Below are 19493 nucleotides of genomic sequence, written 5' to 3'. Positions count from 1 at the left end.
ACACATTGAAATGAACATGGATTAACCACAGTTCAGGCTTACAGATGTGGAGTCAGGCAGCCATTGAGGATCTGGTGTCAGGCACATCTCTGCACCAGTGAGAACTTGAACTTTCTTTGACCTGTACCAGACCCAAGGACACCACCAGCCATATTCAGAACAACACCTGCCAACTGTACCCTATGGTCTCAAGGTCTCCCCTGGTAACAATGCAACCATTTTGGACCCAAACCATCCTTACTTAACAGGAACCCTCACTTGTCTGATCCAGTTATAATTCTTGCCAAACAGTTTATGTAATTTTGCAGGTTTTGCCCTTATAAGCCTCCTCCAATTTGTAGTCCAGAGGAACACAATCCAGAGTAACATTTGTTGGGAGGGGGTTGGTTTGGTTTTTCTGAACTTGTTCTTGAGGCAGCTGTGGTGTAAGAGTGCATCACGATGGACATCAGAAGATCTCAGTTTCTATTCTAGTTTTATTAATTTCGAGCCATGTGACACCAGAGAGATCTGTTCACCCAGAATCTCCCTTTTCTCCATTTGAAAAACACAGAATTACAATCTCTACCTTTGGATGTTTATTTTGCTGGGGAGAAAGAGGAGATTTCAAGGTAAAAGTTATACAGATTTACTTAGACAAATTATATGTGTTTGGCCATTCAAGATGTTTGAATTATGTTAGTGTTAACCAAGAATTACAAGAATGGAGATCTGGTTGAAACCACGGGGTGTTTATTTGGGGTTTGTTAGGATTGCAGTCCGGGAGACACATATCCAGAAACATTTGAATTCTGTTCCTGGACTGCAAAATTGTGTTCTTCAGACAACAAAAAGTTTATTATAAAGGCCAAAACCATCAAGGGTACATCGGTTTTTATCAAGAATTAGGAATGGAGATGGCAAAAAGAAGGGTGCTTATTAAGCAAGAATTGGTTGGGATTTGAAATGATTATGCAGTTATAAAGCGTGGAAACTGAATATATTTAAGATTTCAGGTAGCAGCTGCTGGAATATGCTGTTTTGAAAATGGCTGTTGGAGTTCCTGAGTCTGAGACAGTTCAGAATTCAAGTTCTCAGTGATGCAGGAACAGGTCTGAAACCACATCCATAACTACCAACTGGCTTCGTTTTGGATACCTGAACCATCGTTACTCCATTTTGATTTTAAATGACCTTAAATATGTCATCATTAACTGTTTTATGTATAGAGAACTATAATTTTAGTACAGTACATTAAAATATTTTAAAATCTTTCATTTTCAAGGACAAAGTATTCTAGTGTTAGATGTAGCATGAAAGACAAACTTTTTTAATTTAAAAAAACAGCATAGACACTGATCATTCTCAAAGTTATAAATTGCCAACTCATCATTGATTCTAATCCAGAGTTATGGGCCCTTTTTGGCATCAGATTATTGATGTCAGTGGTTCTCAATCCTGGCTATAGAGTGGAACCACTTTTTTTTTTTTAAATTATCTATACCTGGACCCCAACCCAGTACATTTAAACCAGAATCTCCAGAGTGGTCATTGGACACAGAGAAAACAAGACTAAAGGACACTTTATTTTTATCCTCATCAGCAGACAAAGTCCACTCAGAACAGCACACAAAACAGATGTAATTGATTGGTCTCTTTGTACCTCTGAGAGGCACAGGTTGAATTAGCCGGACTGTTATAAAAGCTTTAGATTCCATGCTCACAGCTGTCTAAGTAAGAAGAGGAGGCAACCATGGATCCAGTTGTGGTCCTGGTGCTCTGTCTCTCCTGTTTGCTTCTCCTTTCACTCTGGATCCAGAGCTCTCAGAAAGGAAAGCTCCCGCCTGGCCCCACTCCTCTCCCAATTCTTGGAAATATCCTATAGTTAGATGTTAAGAACATCAGCAAGTCCTTGAACAACATAAGTAGGTTTTTTGCTCCTCAGTGTCATGTAAAAGGTAAGTAAATTAAGCCCAAGTTAAAAAGTAGTATATATTCCTTTGGGCACACTGTCAGAATAGATCATTGTGAAACAAACTACTCCCTGTAAATTAAATTATGGTATTTCTTACTTTTCAGGACTGTCATTGTCATAAAAAGGAATGAAATAATGTGTTTTGTGAGTAGAGAAACATTCAGGTCTTTGTGTGGTAGAATCAAAATAATATACAGTGGCAAAATCTGGGAATGTTGCTTCCCTTCCTTGTTTCACAGCTTTTTGCTGTTTTGGGGCCGAAGGTAAATGGTAAGTGCAGTGTTTGTGCTTAGAGATTTTCTTGCACAAGTCTTTTACTATATAAGCTGTGTGTTTTGTTCAGATGGCCCTGACAATAAAACTTTCCTGAAGAAGCAAATTGTGCCTGATGTTAAGGAAGTAGCTTGGGATCAGGACCAGCATGAGTGAATGGAAGAGAGGAGTAATCAGTCAGGGCCCAATTGGTGGTAACAGTGTTCATGTGGATTCTGCACGAAGCTGCCGCCTGTACCCCATGAAGGCTGCAGGATGGAAGATACTGTTGTTCCATGAGATGCTGCATGTCCTGCACGGCTTCTTTGATGCTTGCTGTCTTTCTATGTTAGTAATGCCAGCAGATCTCAGACTAGGCTGAGCATTAGAATTATCTGAATTTATTTTTTTAAACATAGTATTCTGGCGTCACCATAGGGCGAGGAAATCAGAATCCTCAGGGGTGAGCTGTACAGGTGATTCTGAAGCAGTCAGCTGGGTGTTGGTCCAAAGCTGGGCCTTGAGGATTGATGTGTTGTTTAAGAATCAGAGGTTGAGTAAGATTTTAGATTTGAATCTTCTGTATGGTAGCCATGGGATGCTGGAAATGAACCGGAATTCCCTGGCCTCAGTTGTTTATTTATAAGTGGGATAAGTAAACCTGTAAGGATTAATTGTAATCTATGACCCGGTTACTCTGGTCATTGCCTAGGACACTGAGGCCACATATAAGTAGGATCTGTAATAACCACTATCATATTTACAGATTCAGAAATATTTTAGATTGTATGTGGCGATATAAAACATAAAAGTAGTATGATAATATGTTCTGCATCATGCCCAATATATTATCAAATAGTGACTTCTGTTATTGTTATATCTTCATTCCCAGCTCTCAAAAGTCTTGGCCCTGTGTTCACTGTGTATTTAGGCATGAAGCCCACTGTGGTGGTGCTTGGATACAAAGCCATGAAGGAAACTGACTGATCTGGGAGAGGGGTTTTCTGGAAGAGGTAGTCACCCAGTGATTGAAAGAACTGGTAAAGGACTTGGTAGGTGTGCACGTTCAGCACTGATAATGGGTGTGGGGAGGGTATAAAAGAGGAATTTGAAGAGCCCCCCAGCAGAGCTTGGCACAACCACAAGGCTGGCAAGTGTCAGCTCACTCCTCCTTCCCTAGGACCTCCCTCCTAGTAGGAATCGTGTTCATCAATGGAAAGAGATGGAAGAAGATACGGCGGTTCTCCCTTACGACCCTGTGGAATTTTGGGATAGGGAAGAGGAGCATTGAGGACCATGTTCAGGAGGAAGCCCACTGCCTTGTGGAGGAGTTGAGAAAAACCAGTGGTGGGTGATTTCTGTGCTAACTCTGATGAATGCTCTATCCTCCAGTGACGTCCTTGGAAACATTTCAGAGGCAGCCATATCTTTCATATGGGTAGTGGTTGTCAGCACTTGTGTGGAGGAGGGAAAGAGTTGAGAGCACCAAGGGGGCTTTTGTGTGTCTGTGCTTGTTGTGTGTGTCCACTATGACAGTGCACACAGTGTGGATATAAAGGTCATTTAATCATACTCTCTCTTGCACTTTGGTTGTGTTCAAATCAGAAATCACAAGGAAAGTTTGAGTCATTTCCTGAATTAATTAGAGAACAATGTTTTTCCTATAGCATAAATGTAGGTTATCTATTCCAGAGCATTTCACCAGGGAATACTTATTAAATGGACATGGTAGAAATGACCTCCTCACACTCTTATGGAGCATGAAACAAGTGACATGTGCCTTCACTTAATTGGACTATATTTACATGTTCTGCCTCACAGGCACATTTCAGAGTTATTTCCAGGGACCAGGCCTATAGTGCTGGTCAGTACTAATGCCATCTGTGGTTTTAATCTGTTCGGCATACCTTAGTGCAATTCTCATCAATTATGATTTCTCTATAAGGACAGCACTATTTTTTAAATATCAGTATTTATTATTTCCTGTAACTCAGTACTCACTGTATTGATTTATACATTTTGAATAAACTCTTGCTACATCATAATTCTGCAAAGTAGCAAGTTATAAAATATTTTATTTAACTAGATTTAAACCTTACCTGCTTACCTTAGCCTTTGCTAAGTGAAATTTGGCTCTGTTTTCAATTTGGGAACTTTGCCCAATCTTACTGGATTATGGTAACAAATGTATGGTAATCATGTACCTCTCATTGCCAGGTGTAATGACCTGTAACGTGTTTGTCACAATGACTGATTTTCAGCTTATGTTACAAATTAACCTGCTTTAAAATTCCTTAAAAGTAAAGGAAAAATAGCAAAGCAGATTTTATCTGTCAGTCAATACAGACTAAGAAATATCCAAGGATTTCCTAATTAGCCTCTACCAATCTAGCTAAAATGAAAGTTCATTTGGTCCTTCTGTGGCTTTATCTTGTTGCTTCGTTTGGAACATGATCCTCTGTCACTTCATTTTCCCCAACTTGCTGCTTTTCTCTCTGTGTGTCTGGTAGGTTGATTATATTTCCTGACGTTGAAGAAATGGCCTTTTGAAGGAGGTGTCCAAAGTGTCCCAGCAGCACACTGCATTTTGTCACTAGAGCTGCATAGTTCCCCTTAGGTAGGCTGCGTTGGTCCTTTAGTTGTGGTGGGCTGACTTACGGTCTGTCTGTTGGGCTTGGTTGGCCCTCAGTCTAGTTGGTTGCCTGTCCCTGCCTTGTGCAGAGGCTATCGGCCATGGTTGGCTGGGCTTTATCAGGAGGTGGCTTGCTGTGGACCCCTGGTGTCTCCGGTGCTAGTGCCGGCCGAGTGGTGGGCAGAATGGGGGTTCAGGAGATTTCAGGCTGGCGCCCAGCACTGGAGGGTGAAGCCAGGTCCTGAGGCTACTGCTGTGCCCCTAGGGGGGCAGAGCTGGGTCCTGCGGACTGGTTATGGGCACCAGGAATCGCAGAGCTGGTGTGGGAATGCTGGTAGGTGGGGCTGGTTCCTGACACAGCAGGTTGTGGGTTCTGGGGTGTCCTGAAGCTTGTGGTGGCCTACTGGTGGGCAGGGCTGGGGCCCAGCCTTTCCCAGGGTTGGTGCTGGCCTGCTGGTGTGTGAGCTGGGTCTGCATGCTGTCGGGCTGTCAGTGTCCTACAGCAGAGTTCACTCTCTGGCAGGTAAGGCTGATCCTGAGGCTAGAGGAGGCTTGCTGGTGGATAGGGGAGCTGGGTCTGCATGCTGTCGGGCTGTCAGTGTCCTACAGCAGAGTTCACTCTCTGGCAGGTAAGGCTGATCCTGAGGCTAGAGGAGGCTTGCTGGTGGATAGGGCCAGGGATTCTGGGACTGGTGCCTGATCCTTGTGGGTTTGCTTGGTCCTGTGGTCTCTGGCTGCAGGGCCTTGGGGTTCTGGGTTTAGTGCCAGTGCACTGGTGTACGGGGCCAGGTCCATGGCCCTCTGGTGGGCAGGGCTGTATCCAGGGGCAGCTGTGGGGTCCAGGGGTCTTCAGGCAGCTTCTCTACTGGATGGTGAGGCATTGATTTCTGGTCTCCACAGTATCTGTAGAAAAATGAGCTATTATCCTATTGAGGATCCTTTGTACACAATGAGTCACTTCTCTCTTGATGCTTTAAACATTGTTTTGCTTTGGCTTTTGAGAGTTTAAAATATGCCTTCCTTTGAGTCTGCTTGGATTTATCCTCCTCGGAGTTTGTTTAGCTTCTTGGAGCCATAGATTCATATATTTCACCAAATTTTGGAAATTCCCAGCCACTCTTTTTTCAAATATTTATTTTCTGTTCCTTCCCTCTCTCTTTTCTTGGATTCCCATAAAGTGGATGTTGGTACTCTTGATTGAGTTCCATAGATCCCTTAAGCTCTTTTCATTTTTCTTCATTCCTTCTCCTTTCTGATATTCACACAGGAAATTTCTGTTGTCCTGTCTTTAGGTTTGCTGAAAAACTAGCAAACCTGATTCTTAGGCTTCCTCAAGTGTTGTTGATACTTTCTGGTAATTTTTTTTTTTTTCTATTTTAGGTATTGTGTTTTTTAGCTCCAGATTTTGTTTGATTTCCTTTTTTAATACTTTTCTCATTATTCCCCACTTTTTCTTTTTTTGAAGTATAGTCAGTTACAATGTGTCAATTTCTGGTGTGCAGCATAATGTCCCTGTCATGCATATATATATTTTTGTTTTCATATTATTTTACATTGAAGACTATTAAGAGATATTGAATTTAGTTCCCTGTGCTATACAGAATAAATTTGTTTTTTAATCTACTTTTATATATAGTGGTTAACGTTTGCAAATCTCAAATTCCCAAATTTATCCCTTCCCACTCCCTCTTTCCCGGTAACCATAAAATTGTTTACTATGTCTGTGAGTCTGTTTCTGTTTTGTAGATGAGTTCATTAGTGTCCTCTTATTTCTTTGCTTCTTTTTGTTTTTGTTTTTGTTTTTTTTTTTAGATTCGACATGTGAGTGACATCATATGGTATTTTTCTCTTTCTGGCTTACTTCACTTAGAATGAGTATCTCCAGGTCCATATATGTTGCTGCAAATGGCTATTCCCCACTTCTTCATACATTTTCTCTGATTTTGTTTAGTTCTTGTACATAATTTTCTTCAGCTCTTTGAGTATATTTAAGACGTGTATCTCAAGACTTTTATCTAGTAAGTCAGATGTCTGGGCTTCCTCAGGAATGATTTGTGTCAGCTTCTTTTCTTGCCTGTTAATGGGCCATACTTACCATCTTTTTTATATGCTTTGTAATTTTTTATTGAATCATTCCTAGGAAAAGGATAATCAACAACTGGAGTATACAACTGAAAACTTGGTATTCACTGTAAATGATTTGTTTGGAGCTGGGACAGAGAGAACGAGCACCACTCTGAGATATGGTCTCCTCCTCCTGCTGAAGCACCCAGAGGTCACAGGTATGACCAACATGGTGGGCAGGGTGATTTCAGAAGAGATATTGGAAAGAGACTGGGAATGCTTCCTACCTTGTTTCTGTTAGAGAAGTATTTAAATCTATTTGAACAGCTTAATTTTTTTCTAATTTAATGAAGGGAGACTAATGGGACATCTTTACATAATATGGGAGGATGACTGAGAAGAGTGAATACACTGTGGGCAGTAGCAGAATCAACAAAGCAGCATCTGGATTTTGTGGGAAGTTATTAGTAGCAGACACAACCTGCATGACTTGGCCTGAAAGTACATCTTGGTTTTATTATAAAGGTCACTTTGATCTGTCCTCATTCTCAAAATGCAGTGTCCTAATGCCAAGGCAGGGAAAATGAAATCTCTCCTTCTTGAAGCATAAGTGGAAATCCTAGAATTTTAGTGAGGCTTCCTGAGATAATTTGTACAGCATGGTAAGTGCTTTAAAAGTTTAGATTCACAGCTCTCTCTTCCTTGGCGCTACTTACAGAGGTGGCAGCCATCTCCTGGTTGGCATCATGGCTGCCCTCAGACCCCCTCGTGAAGCCCAAGATCCTTAAAAAGAGGACCAAGAAGTTCATCTGGCACCAGTCAGACTAGTATGTCAAAATTAAGAGGAGCTGGCGGAAACCCAGAGGAATTGACAACAGGGTGCGCAGGAGGTTCAAGGGCTAGATCCTGATGCACTGCATTGGCTACAGGAGCAACAAGAAAACAAAGCACATGCTGCCCAGCGGCTTCTGCAAGTTCCTGGTCCACAACGTAAAGGAGCTTGAAGTGCTGCTGATGTGCGACAAATCTTACTGTGCTGAGATTGCTTACAATGTCTCCTCCAAGAACCGCAAAGCCATTGTGGAAAGAGCAGCCCAGCTGGCCATCAGAGTTACCAATCCCAATGCCAGGCTGCACAGTGAAGAAAACAAATAGACAGCTCGTGCACATTGTATTTGTATTAATAAAACCATGAAACTAAAAAAAAAAAAAAAAAAAAAATTAGATTCACAAAAAACTGATATGTGTATAAAGGAATTTTATTACTCCAGAAGGTTGCTTCCAGAAAAGTGGTTATTGCCAAAATAAGAATTTTGAGAGGTCAATAATTTTGTCTTTCACAAAGAACTTTTTGTTAAAAATTAACCTTTAACGAGTTATGATTACACACCTGTTTAGAAACATACATTATCTTGCCCTGTGTCGGATCCCACTGCAATGAATATAAGCTATGATAAATGAGCATTAGCCTTTTAAAGTTGGAAAAGCGGAGGTCAAGAAACAGCCAGCAAATCTCCAACAAATTTCTGAAACACAGAGAGCATATTGAGGGGTGATAATGAAGTCAGCAGAGAGGATGAAGCTGTGACCTTAATGTCAGAAGAGGAGGTTCCACAGTGAGGAAAAGTCACTTGTGTCCTTGCAATCCTGTAAGGCTCAGCATTTGTAAGTATCAAGTTTCAGAGGTGGCAGAGGGAGAAATAGGCTGATAAAGGTAGCTCTCCCCAACATGTCCCTTTGACAACCCTTTTCATCAGGTGACTTTTCCCCCAGTAGAATGAGAGAGGTTTACTCTCTAGAGAAACTGAACCTAAGAGGTCCTACATGCAGGGGCACTGGGCAGAGGTAGGGGAAAGTGTGAGGTACACAGCTGGGGGGAAAAAAAGAAAAGTTAGGTAAGAATCCACTTCTTGAATGCAGAGACTCTTAGCTCCTTTCTCCATCCTGCTTCCTAAATTTTAGCAACCAGAGGAAAAACACCAGAGTGAATACTCTGGAGAAGCAACCTCCAACTTTTGTCATGTAGATAGTAAATTCTTTCAATATGTATAGCAAAGTGAACAAAATTAAAACATCCACCCTAAGACAAAGAGTCATGAAATTTCAGAACACTCGGTAAAAGGGACAATCACAAAAATTTTCAGTTACATATATCAGGTCATATACAAAAGATTAGGATTCACAACAGCATCGAAAATCTCAAGAGCAACTATCCAACTGTGTGTTAATAAAAAGAGGGTATTTTCAGGCCTCTTAGTTTGACAAAACTTTCCCCCTCTTTTCCTTTTTTCATTCAAATGCCTGAAGTCATGTTAGAGGAAGTCATGGGCTGCAGGAATTTGGAAAACTCAAGAAGGAGAATGAAAGTGTCAGGGCAGTTGCTAGATACCAGTTCTCGACAATATCCATTTCCAAATAGATTAGGTGGCTAACACAGGTGTGAGGCGGCACACCATGAACAAAAGAGAGGATTCTGATTGGGGTTTCATAAAACTAGGGGAATGATTATTAGGAGTTTGAAGCATCTATCTCAGTGTTTGGAATTAATTCTGATTCTAAATCAAGATACAGCATTTTACAAATTAAACTAAAGAGACAAGGCTAAGTCCAAGAGAGTACCAAAAGTGAAGCATGATCATAGTTGTCTTAACAGGGACCATTATTTATGGAGTTAGAATGATGTTAAAATGAATATTCTAACAGCCAGAAATTGTAGTCTAAATATATTGGGGAATTGGACTAAAGGGATTTGTGAGTGTGTGTGGTTGCATTTTGCATGAGGTGGGGATGGAGATGTAAATTCCCAAGTCTCATACCAGGAAATCAGATATTGTTTAAAAACCTGTAAGTAAGAAATAGAAACAGAAAGTTGTTATAAATAGGACATAAACTTCTGAATAAACTGCTAGAATGCTGAAAGTGGTGGCATCTGGCACTTGGAGGATGAAGAGAGTACCACTGCAAACTGCACACACACAATACACAAATACATGGAAACACATAATTATAATGTGACTTCTCAACCCCTGTATTATTTTGATATAAAATTAATATTTGATTCTTGTTTTTCTTCTGCAGAGACAGTAATTCCTTGACATATGTTGTTTATATTTGAAGTGTTTCATCATTTCTCTTTGTATTATCATGTATTCTAATACATGGTACCTGTAACTGTATCTTGGGTCTAGCTTGTAGGAGACTTACATCTATCTATATTATGGCAATTCTGTATGTTAAGGTACATTTCTGGGCATATAATGGATGTTTGTAATGATGTGGGGACACTGTCATGAGGTTTCATTTATCCCTGAATTGGTATGCAAATATGAAATGCATTTTTCTCTTTTTCCATCAGTCTTGCTTGTCTCTTATCAGCTAAGGTCCAGGAAGAGATTGACCATGTGATTGGCAGACACCGGAGCCCCTGCATGCAGGACAGGAGCCGCATGCCCTACACGGATGCTGTGGTGCACGAGATCCAGAAATACATTGACCTCGTCCCCACCAACATACCTCATGCCGTGACCTGTGACATTAAATTCAGAAACTACCTCATCCCCAAGGTAAGACTGGTTTCTCTTACACTGACCTCAGTGGTCTTGAAGTTCCATTTTCACAGTGTGGGTGAATCCTCTATGAGCTCTAAGAAGATGAGAAAAGTTAAAAAAAAGTCATATATATGTCATCTTGATGGATTTTTTGTTGTTTCCAGTTTAGTTCACAAAACTTTATAACGGGTTTTGACACCCAGCAGTGAGTGTCTTCCAGATTTGTTCTGCTCCTTTTATATTGTTTAGATAATCTCAGGTGTTCACGTTTCCAAGTGAATTTGTTTGATTACCAAAACACACTGCTGGAATTTTTATCAGGGTGACATTAGCTCTATTTGTAAAGACTACACATCATGACACATTGAATTTTTCAATTACTAAATATGATATACTACTAATTTTGAAAGGCTTTCTTTAATTTTTTCAATAATTTTTTTGGTGCATTGGCTTGCATATCTTTCATTTAGTTTTCCCAAGGTGCTTATTGTTACAAATTTTTTTAAATGCCTTTTCCATTCTTTTAACTGGACTGTGAAATATGATTGATTTCTCATTTTGATGACTTTGTATGTAGCAACCTTGCTTAATTTTAAATAATTACCAAAAATGTCTCTAGATTTTTTTATATATAAACATTTTTTAATTGAGTTATAGTCATTTTACAATGTTGTGTCAAATTCCAGTGTAGAACACAATTTTTCAGTTCTACATGAACGTACATACATTCATTGTCACATTCTCTTTCGCTGTGAGCCACCACAAGATCCTGTATATATTTCCCTGTGCTACACAGTACAATCTTGTTAATCTATTCTACATCAAAATTGTCTCTAGATTAACCGCAATTTCTCTATATGTTGTTCTCCTATCTGGGTTAATATCTTTGTTTTATTTCTAGTCTGTAGGAGAGTGGGGGTTAACATCTCACTGTTGAGAATGAGGTATTATGTACATTTTCTTATTTTTTTTATCAGATTAGGGAAATTTGCCCTCTCATTTTTAATGATTTTTTTTTTTTTTTTTGCTCATGAATGCACAACTTTTTTTCATATCGATATCTGCAACTACTGGTATGTTGTGTATTCTGGCCTCACTCTTCCTACTAAATATACATAAGTATATACACACACAGCTGGACTTGATTTGTTACATCTTGTTCAGGACCTCTCTGTTTATATTCATAAGAGATTTTTGGTCTACAATTTTTCTTTCTGAAAATCTTCTCCTTACATTTCTGTTATCTAGGTAGTGCTGGCATCATGAAGTCAGGTGAGAAATGTTCCCTAATGTGGGTGTATTTCGTTGTGTTCCCCTCTTCTACTTGTGGCCACTTAGTTGTGTCTTTGAAATGCCCAATAACTTTTGGTTAAATATCAATTATTGTAAATGAAAAGAATTACAGAGTTTCAGAGATATTTATCTTCTTCCAGAAACGGTTCATCCCTCTCCTACTAGGCAGTCAGAAAAATGTAACACCTTCTGTTTTGAGTATAACTGGGACATTGACACAGATTAAAATCAAGTTCAGATGTCAGCTTGCCTCTCCGAGAACTCTTAACTATGGACTACTGAGACACATTTTCATTTTAGCAGATTTCTAATTCTTTCCAACACACAGTTTCTCTATATATTCAGACTTTCTAGTTGGCATGCTACAGGCTACTCTTATCCACTTGAAGTCAAGACATGTTACTATTAAAATTGAAAAATAATATAACTAAAGTCTGTATTTTTGGGGGGAAAGTAAGTAATGAGATTTGTAAGGCTGCAACTTAATGCCAATCTTTGGAGGAAACGAATTGATGAGTTTAGTAAGAGATTATGGGACATGTCTCAATGATCACAGATTTGGTATAAGAGTTAGCACTTCAGGTACACTACTTTTTCACCAAAGGACACAATGAGAAAAAAATTTTTTTTAATATTGGAGTCTAAGGTAATAATTAAGCAAACCTGTTTCTCTTCTTATTTCTGAGTAAATGGGAAACAATGAATTAGAAATCAGAATGGGATTGACCCCTTCTCACATCCACTAAATCAGGAAATGACAGTTACGTTGTCACTTGCGTGTTCCAAATGCACATATTGGGAATGACCATTCCCCTCTGCATGGACATCCCAGTGTAGAAATATGAACGTTGGGTGGCTGATTCTACCCTTTTACCAAATAGATGACTTCTGCTACTTAAGGTTGGAGCCACTGAGGAAGGTGGAGATAATGGCCCAAGACAGGAGTTGGTAAACCTTTTCTATAATGGGCCAGAATGTAAATACTTCAGAATTTAAGAACTTGAAATGTCTGATGCCTTTGTACACTTTCGTACACAGTGCCGTTGTAGCATGGACGCAATCATAGGACATTCTTAAACGAGTATGGCTGTGTATCAGTCTTTATGGAAGTTGAAATTTAGATTTCTTGTAATTTTTGTATGTCACAAAATCTTATTTCCCTTGATTTCTTTTCAATTAAAAGTGCTTAGATCATGGTCTGTACAAAAACACATATTAGGGTGTACTTGCATACAGATTGTTAGTTATCTATATCCAAGACAGTTTGTCTAATAGAACTCTATGCAATGCTTTGAGATTGATTTGTGGGTAGATTTTGGGGGGGGTGGTTATCTATAGAATATTTTCCAGCACAGGGTCCCAAAGATTTACCCTTATCTATTTCTAAAACTTTATAAGTGCTTACATGTAGATTGTTATCCATTCAGGTAATTTTTACTTATGTTGTGGAGTAATGGTTGTGCTTCTTTTATTTTTTCATGAATATCCAGCTGTTCAAGCAACATTGATGAAAATTTATTAACTTTTGTATCTTATTGAAAGATTTTCATATATTACTTGTATAAATATATAAAAGGGAATAATATCAAAAACAGAATCAGACAAACTTTTATATGACAAACTTAGGGGATAGACATTTTCCTAAGTATGCATTAAATATTTCTAAAACCTAAAAATGTTTAAAACACATGCATATATATGTAACATACAAAATTTGTGTATCTATCTAGTTTTGCAATGATAATGGAAACGATCAAAAAACAATCTATAATAAGAATAGACAAAAATTTTATTTGAGCCAAACTGAGAACTATAGCCCAAAAGCAGCCTCTTGGATAACTCTGAGGAACTGCTCTGGAGAAGCATGGTTTTCAGCAGTTTCTTATGTTGTCAGAACAAAGAACATCAAACAACCTAGGAATATATTCCTTCAAGATTTAAAAACAAAACAAAAAAACAGATCAGCACATACACAGTGAGGCATATGGCTGTGGCACCTGCACACCTGCACAGGGAGTCTGATCATTGAAGGAGTTCAAGCACTGGCGTCCAAGGAAAGGAGGAATTTACTCTCGATTTTTAACATGGATATTATTTATTTCTGGCCAATGTACTCTTTTCTTTAATGATTAAAGCAGACGAACAGTGTATGTTTGATAGGCTATAAACAGGCAGTGTTAGTTAAGATAAAATTCAAGTTAAATCATGTATAAGCCAGAATGACTTCCCCATAACTCAGTACGAGAAAACTATTTCCATTAACATCCATTTATAAATCCATCAAATCCTCACTACTTCAGTATGTTTATCTCAGCAATGATTTTTGTATGGAGAACAATAGTAGCATTTATATTTAAGTGTTACCATGGATACAATATTATCTAATGTACAGCCTATACTTAAAATTTCCCAATTTTCCTGCAATAACCTTTATGGCTTCTTTTTCTTTGCAAAGCAATAGCCAGCCCAGGAACAAGCATATAATTTGGTTACCTTTTCCCTTCAATCTCCTGTTATCAGTTCTCCATTTTTTTTTTTCAGTACTCTTAACTTTGTGAAGAGTTTAGTAGTCATACATAATTATTCCTCAGGCTGGTTTTGTGCAATTGTTTTCTAGAGATAGATTCCAGTTACGATTTAGTAAGAGAACCTCATGGGTGCTTTGTATGTCCCACTGAAGTTCAGTGGGGAGGTGGGGGGCACATAATGTCACTTATGCTATTATTGGTTTTGCAGTGTTGTTCACATGATAAAGTAAGATATGCCAGATTTCTCTGTGGCAGAGGTCATTTTCTTTACACTTAATAAAAATCTACTGCATGGTACTGTAAGGCTTTGTGAGTAGCATATTTTTCAAACAATCACCCAACAATTTTAGCATTAATCGATAAAACTTGTCTAAATTAAAGATCCTAAGCAGAATTATTGTGAAATGATTCCACTAATTTTATCATCCTTTCAAATCTAAGATTAATCTATAATAAGTGTACCTTGTATTTTTAAGATACACTATCTGCATGGCAATGATAAACACTAATATTTGTTACTGTACTTATTGTTATTAGCAAGAAGAGGTTATTTTTCAATTTCAATTTCTTTTTTTATTTAACATTTTTTTAAATTCAGTTATAGTCATTTTACAATTTTGTGTCAAATTCCAGTGTAGAGCACAATTTTTCAGTAATACATAAACATACATGTATTCAATGTCACATTTTTTTCGCTGTGAGCTACTACAAGATCATGTATATATTTCCCTGTGCTATACAGTATCTTTTTTTTAAACATTTTTATTGAGTTATAATCATTTTACAATGTTGTATCAAATTCCAGTGAAGAGCACAATTTTTCAGTTATACATGAACATATATATATAGTCACTTTTTTTTTTCTGTGAGCTACCATAAGATCTTGTATATAGTTCCCTGTGCTAAACAGTATAATCTTATTTATCTAGTCTACATTTTGAAATCCCAGTGTGTCCCTTCCCACCCCCCACCCGCTTGGCAACCACAGTTTGTATTCTGTCTATGAGTCTGTTTCTGATTTGTATTTTTGTTTTGTTTTGTTTTGTTTTGTTTTTAGATTCCACATATGAGCGATCTCATATGGTATTTTTCTTTCTCTTTCTGGCTTACTTCACTTAGAATGATATTCTCCAGGGACATGTTGCTGCAATTGGCGTTATGTTGTCATTTTTATATGGCTGAATAGTATTCCATTGTATAAATATACCACATCTTCTTTATCCAGTCGTCTATTGATGGACATTTAGGCTGTTTCCATGTCTTGGCTATTGTAAGTAGCGCTGCTATGTACATTGGGGTGCAGGTGTCTTTTTGAAGTAGGGTTCCTTCTGGATATATGCCCAGGAGTGGGATTCCTGGGTCATATGGGTAAGTCTATTCCTAGTCTTTTGAGGAATCTCCATACTGTTTTCCACAATGGCTGCACCAAACTGCATTCCCACCAGCAGTTCCCTTTTCTCCACAGCCTCTCCAGCATTTGTCATTTGTGGACATTTGAATGATGGCCATTCTGACTGGTGTGAGGTGATACGTCATTGTAGTTTTGATTTGCATTTCTCTGATAGTGATATTGAACATTTTTTCATGTGTCTATTGATCATTCTTCCTTGGAGAATTGCTTGTTTAGGTCTTCTGCCCATTTTTGGATTGGATTGTTTGTTTTTTTCTTATTAAGTCGTATGAGCTGCTTATATATTCTGGAGATCAAGCCTTTGTCAGTTTCATCTTTTGCAAAAATTTTCTCCTATTCTGTAGGTTGTCATTTTGTTTTACTTATGGTTTCCTTTGCTGTGCAGAAGCTTGTAAGTTTCACTAGGTCCCATTTGTTTATTCTTGCTTTTATTTCTATTGTTTGGGTAGACTGTTCTAGGAGAACATTTTTGAGATGTATGTCAGATGATGTTTTGCCTATATTTTCTTCTAGGAGGTTTATCATGTTTTTGATCCATTTTGAGTTTATTTTTGTGTATGGTGTAAGGGAGTGTTCTAGCTTCATTGATTTACATGCTGCTGTCCAGTTTTCCCAACACCATTTGCTGAGGAGACTGTCTTTATTCCATTGTATATCTTGCCTCCTTTGTCGAAGATTAGTTGACCAAAAGTTTGTGGGTTCAAGAGGTTATTTTTCATTAGCTCAGATGTCTATTTACAGTAGCACTATAAACAGACAATTCCAGACATTTCAAGTCCAATAGAGACTTCATTTGAAGCCATAATCCACCTATGAGATGAGTGAAAATTGAAGTGAAAAAATAAAACAGATGGTGGGAATGTACACCAGTGTCCAAACTTGGTGATTAGCAGAATGAATTCATAAGGTTGGCACCCTAGGACCCATGTTCTCAGTACTCCAAATGCTACTGAAGATCACTTTAGCAACATCCTGACACTAGTCTTAAACTTATCCTTGTTTATTACTGAGTATGTCTGGCTCAAAATGCCACTGCCCTTCTGTGGACCTAGGATTCCCTATCTATAGATCTGTTGACTGAAAAGAAAAAGAAAAAGTCACAACTTGAGAGTTACAAGTTAAGTTTTATTTTGGGTAAAATGAGAACTACAGCCCAGGAGATACCTCTGAGGCTCTGAGGAACTGCTCCCAAGATTTAGGGATGGGAGGAGATCAGTACACACAATTCTGGTGAAGGGGATACCTGCAATTGAGCTACATTTTGGCAGAGGTTTGCTTGCTGCTATTCATGAGGAGGTGTCGTCATTAATGTTTTTAGTATTTAACTAGATATGAGAAGATGCAAGAAATAGGGCTCATGAAATTTTTCTCCTTAAAATATCTATCTGAAGTCCTCTTCTGCCAGGTTTCCCAGGGCACAGAGTGCCTCATTCCTGATCTCCACTCTTAACTCTTTTCAGGGTGTGCTGGAGGTCACCAACTATAGTGGCTCAAGACTTCATTCTTACAGAACCAAATGGCAAGGGATCACAAGATTGGACTAAATGATCTGCAGCATTTCTTTTTAGCTCCATGTCTTTTTCATACTTCAGTTTCTTTTCATCTGTTCTTTCCAGGGCATAGACATTAATGTCACTAACTTCTGTACTGTATGATGACAAAGAATTCCCCAACCCAGAGGTGTTTGACCTTGGCCACTTCCTGGATGAGAGTGGCAACTTTAAGAAGTGTAATTACTTCATGGCTTTCTCAGCAGGTAACAAAAATCTATTTCCTTTAGTACTTCAGAGAACAAGATGCCATCTGGAGATCAGATAGGACTTACATAATTCTTACTCTGGGGCTAGTAGAAATGCTCTTTGTCCATGATGTGGAGCAACAGTCCCAATACACACACTGTCTCTCCCCATGATACATCCTCATTATTGGGCTAAATTACTCGACCTTGGAAAGATAACCCAGTTCTTTCAAATTCAGAAATAAAACTTAAGCTAGATAGTGAACATAAAAAAGAAGTGCATCTTATTAGCCCAAAAGAACCATGTGTTATAAAACTTGAAACTTCAGGGTATGTTGGAGATTGATGAAGAGCAGGTATACTTAGAGCAGAGAACAGAGGCTGTGAGGAATGGAAAGAAAGATGTTGAGACCATTAGACCAGGAACAGAAAATGTAATGACTATATGTGTGTTTCTAGAAAAAGATGATAGAAACTTGAAAATATGAAATTGCAGTATTAATGTAAGAATATTAATACAGTGCTTGGCATAGTGCTAATATTCAATAAATACTTGTTGAAAGAAGGATACCTATTTAGATGAGATGTTAGGTGCATAGCATGTATGTCAACCCTTTGTCCATGTGTCTATTCAATGATCCTGTCTTCCATTCAACCATTCATCAAATAGTTACTGCATCGTCTCTTTCTGACATCCAGAAACACAGTGTTCAAGGAATATGTATTCTCTGTGTTTGTTATTTTCAGGAAAACGTATTTGTGTAGGAGAGAGCTTGGCCCGCATGGAGCTGTTTTTATTCCTAACCACAATTTTACAAAACTTTACCTTGAAATCTGTGGTTGACTCAAAGGACATTGACATCACCCCAGTTGTCAATGGGCTGGCTTCTGTGCCACCTCCTTACGAGCTCTGCTTCATTCCTGTGTGAGGGAAGGTAGATCATATGCCTTTTTCAGTGCTATTGTTTTCAACTCCCTCTCATGTGGGGTATTGTTCACTTTTTTCCAGTCAGTCTTTCCTGAATGCCTTCTCTGATCAATCCTCTTCTCATCATGCAGTTTCACCTCAGAAGTGTATGTGCTATTCTTCATACTCTGTAACATCTGTATTGGCCACCATGTATGCTAGCACTTCTCTAATACTAAGTAGTACTATATACATAGTACTACACACAATACAAAATAGAACAGAATGAGTAGATTATGCCAATGCAAGCCATTTCCCCTGTGTATAATCTTAATAAAAATTATAATTTGATGAGCCAGTTCTCAGACTTTCCTTCTTTTGTGCACATTGCAATTAAGAAATAAAAGAAAAAAATTAAAGAGGTCATGCTGGTAATGATATGCACAGAGAAGAATAAAGGGACCAAGAATAGAAAAGCTCCCTTGGATAAATGTCACCTAGAGTTACTTGAGGTTTAGATTTGAACATGAAGGAAATTGTTTCACCCTATAAGGAAATATTGAGGTCAGTGGTAGGAGTTAAATTCAAAGTAAGCCAGAGAAACTCACAATTGAAAATCAGAACAGGAACCATTAAACTGTATACAGGAAATCACTAGAAAAAAAAAAAAAAAGAAAGAAAAAGAAACCAAAGCAGATTCTTTGAAAAGTTCAATAGAATTGATAAGCCCTTAGCCAGGCTATCCCCCCAAGATCAAGAAGACACAAATTACACAAGCTATAATTAAGAGAGGGGCCACTGCTTTGATGCCACAGACATTAAAAAGGATAATAAAGGAATAGTATTAACAACTCTTGTCCACCAATTTGATAAGGAACTGCCCATTTCAATTAAGTTAAGTACACAATCTTACAAGAAGGAGTAACATTAGTAACGTGGCATAATAGGAAGCTCTCAACTCTCCTTCCCTCGGTGGACACATTGATTCAAAGCAACACATGAACAATTTCATAGTCAAAAATCCAGAAACTAGTTGAAAGACTTCAGTACTCTTAGAGAATGTGAATCCAGCCACATCAAATGAGAAAGAAAAGCCGAGACACACTCTCCAGGTAACTACCAACCCCAGCAAAGTGCCATCTTTGAGCAGAAATCCCCTAGTTCCC

At 38.3% G+C, this 19493-nt stretch overlaps 2 protein-coding genes and 1 pseudogene across 4 annotated transcripts in view; 2 read left to right on the top strand and 1 right to left on the bottom strand.

Moving 5' to 3' along the window:
* Positions 1–7084, top strand: part of LOC102520945 (cytochrome P450 2C18-like) — a 56850-nt gene extending 49766 nt beyond the window's left edge. For all 3 annotated transcript variants that reach the window (XM_032491287.1, XM_014565481.2, XM_032491286.1), the window contains one exon: positions 6979–7084. The gene's annotated coding sequence lies outside the window, so the exon portion shown is untranslated. The remainder of the gene's footprint in view (positions 1–6978) is intronic.
* LOC102507641 lies at positions 1692–18349 on the top strand (annotated as a pseudogene).
* LOC116667108 (splicing factor 3B subunit 4-like) overlaps positions 17817–19493 on the bottom strand; it is a 71366-nt gene continuing 69689 nt past the window's right edge. Inside the window, exon 2 of the mRNA XM_032491288.1 lies at positions 17817–18341. The gene's annotated coding sequence lies outside the window, so the exon portion shown is untranslated. The remainder of the gene's footprint in view (positions 18342–19493) is intronic.

This window comes from Camelus ferus, chromosome 11 (assembly GCF_009834535.1).
Source record: "Camelus ferus isolate YT-003-E chromosome 11, BCGSAC_Cfer_1.0, whole genome shotgun sequence".
In the NCBI taxonomy this organism is placed as follows: Eukaryota; Metazoa; Chordata; class Mammalia; order Artiodactyla; family Camelidae; genus Camelus; species Camelus ferus.
This window is presented reverse-complemented; position numbering and strand designations above follow the sequence as displayed.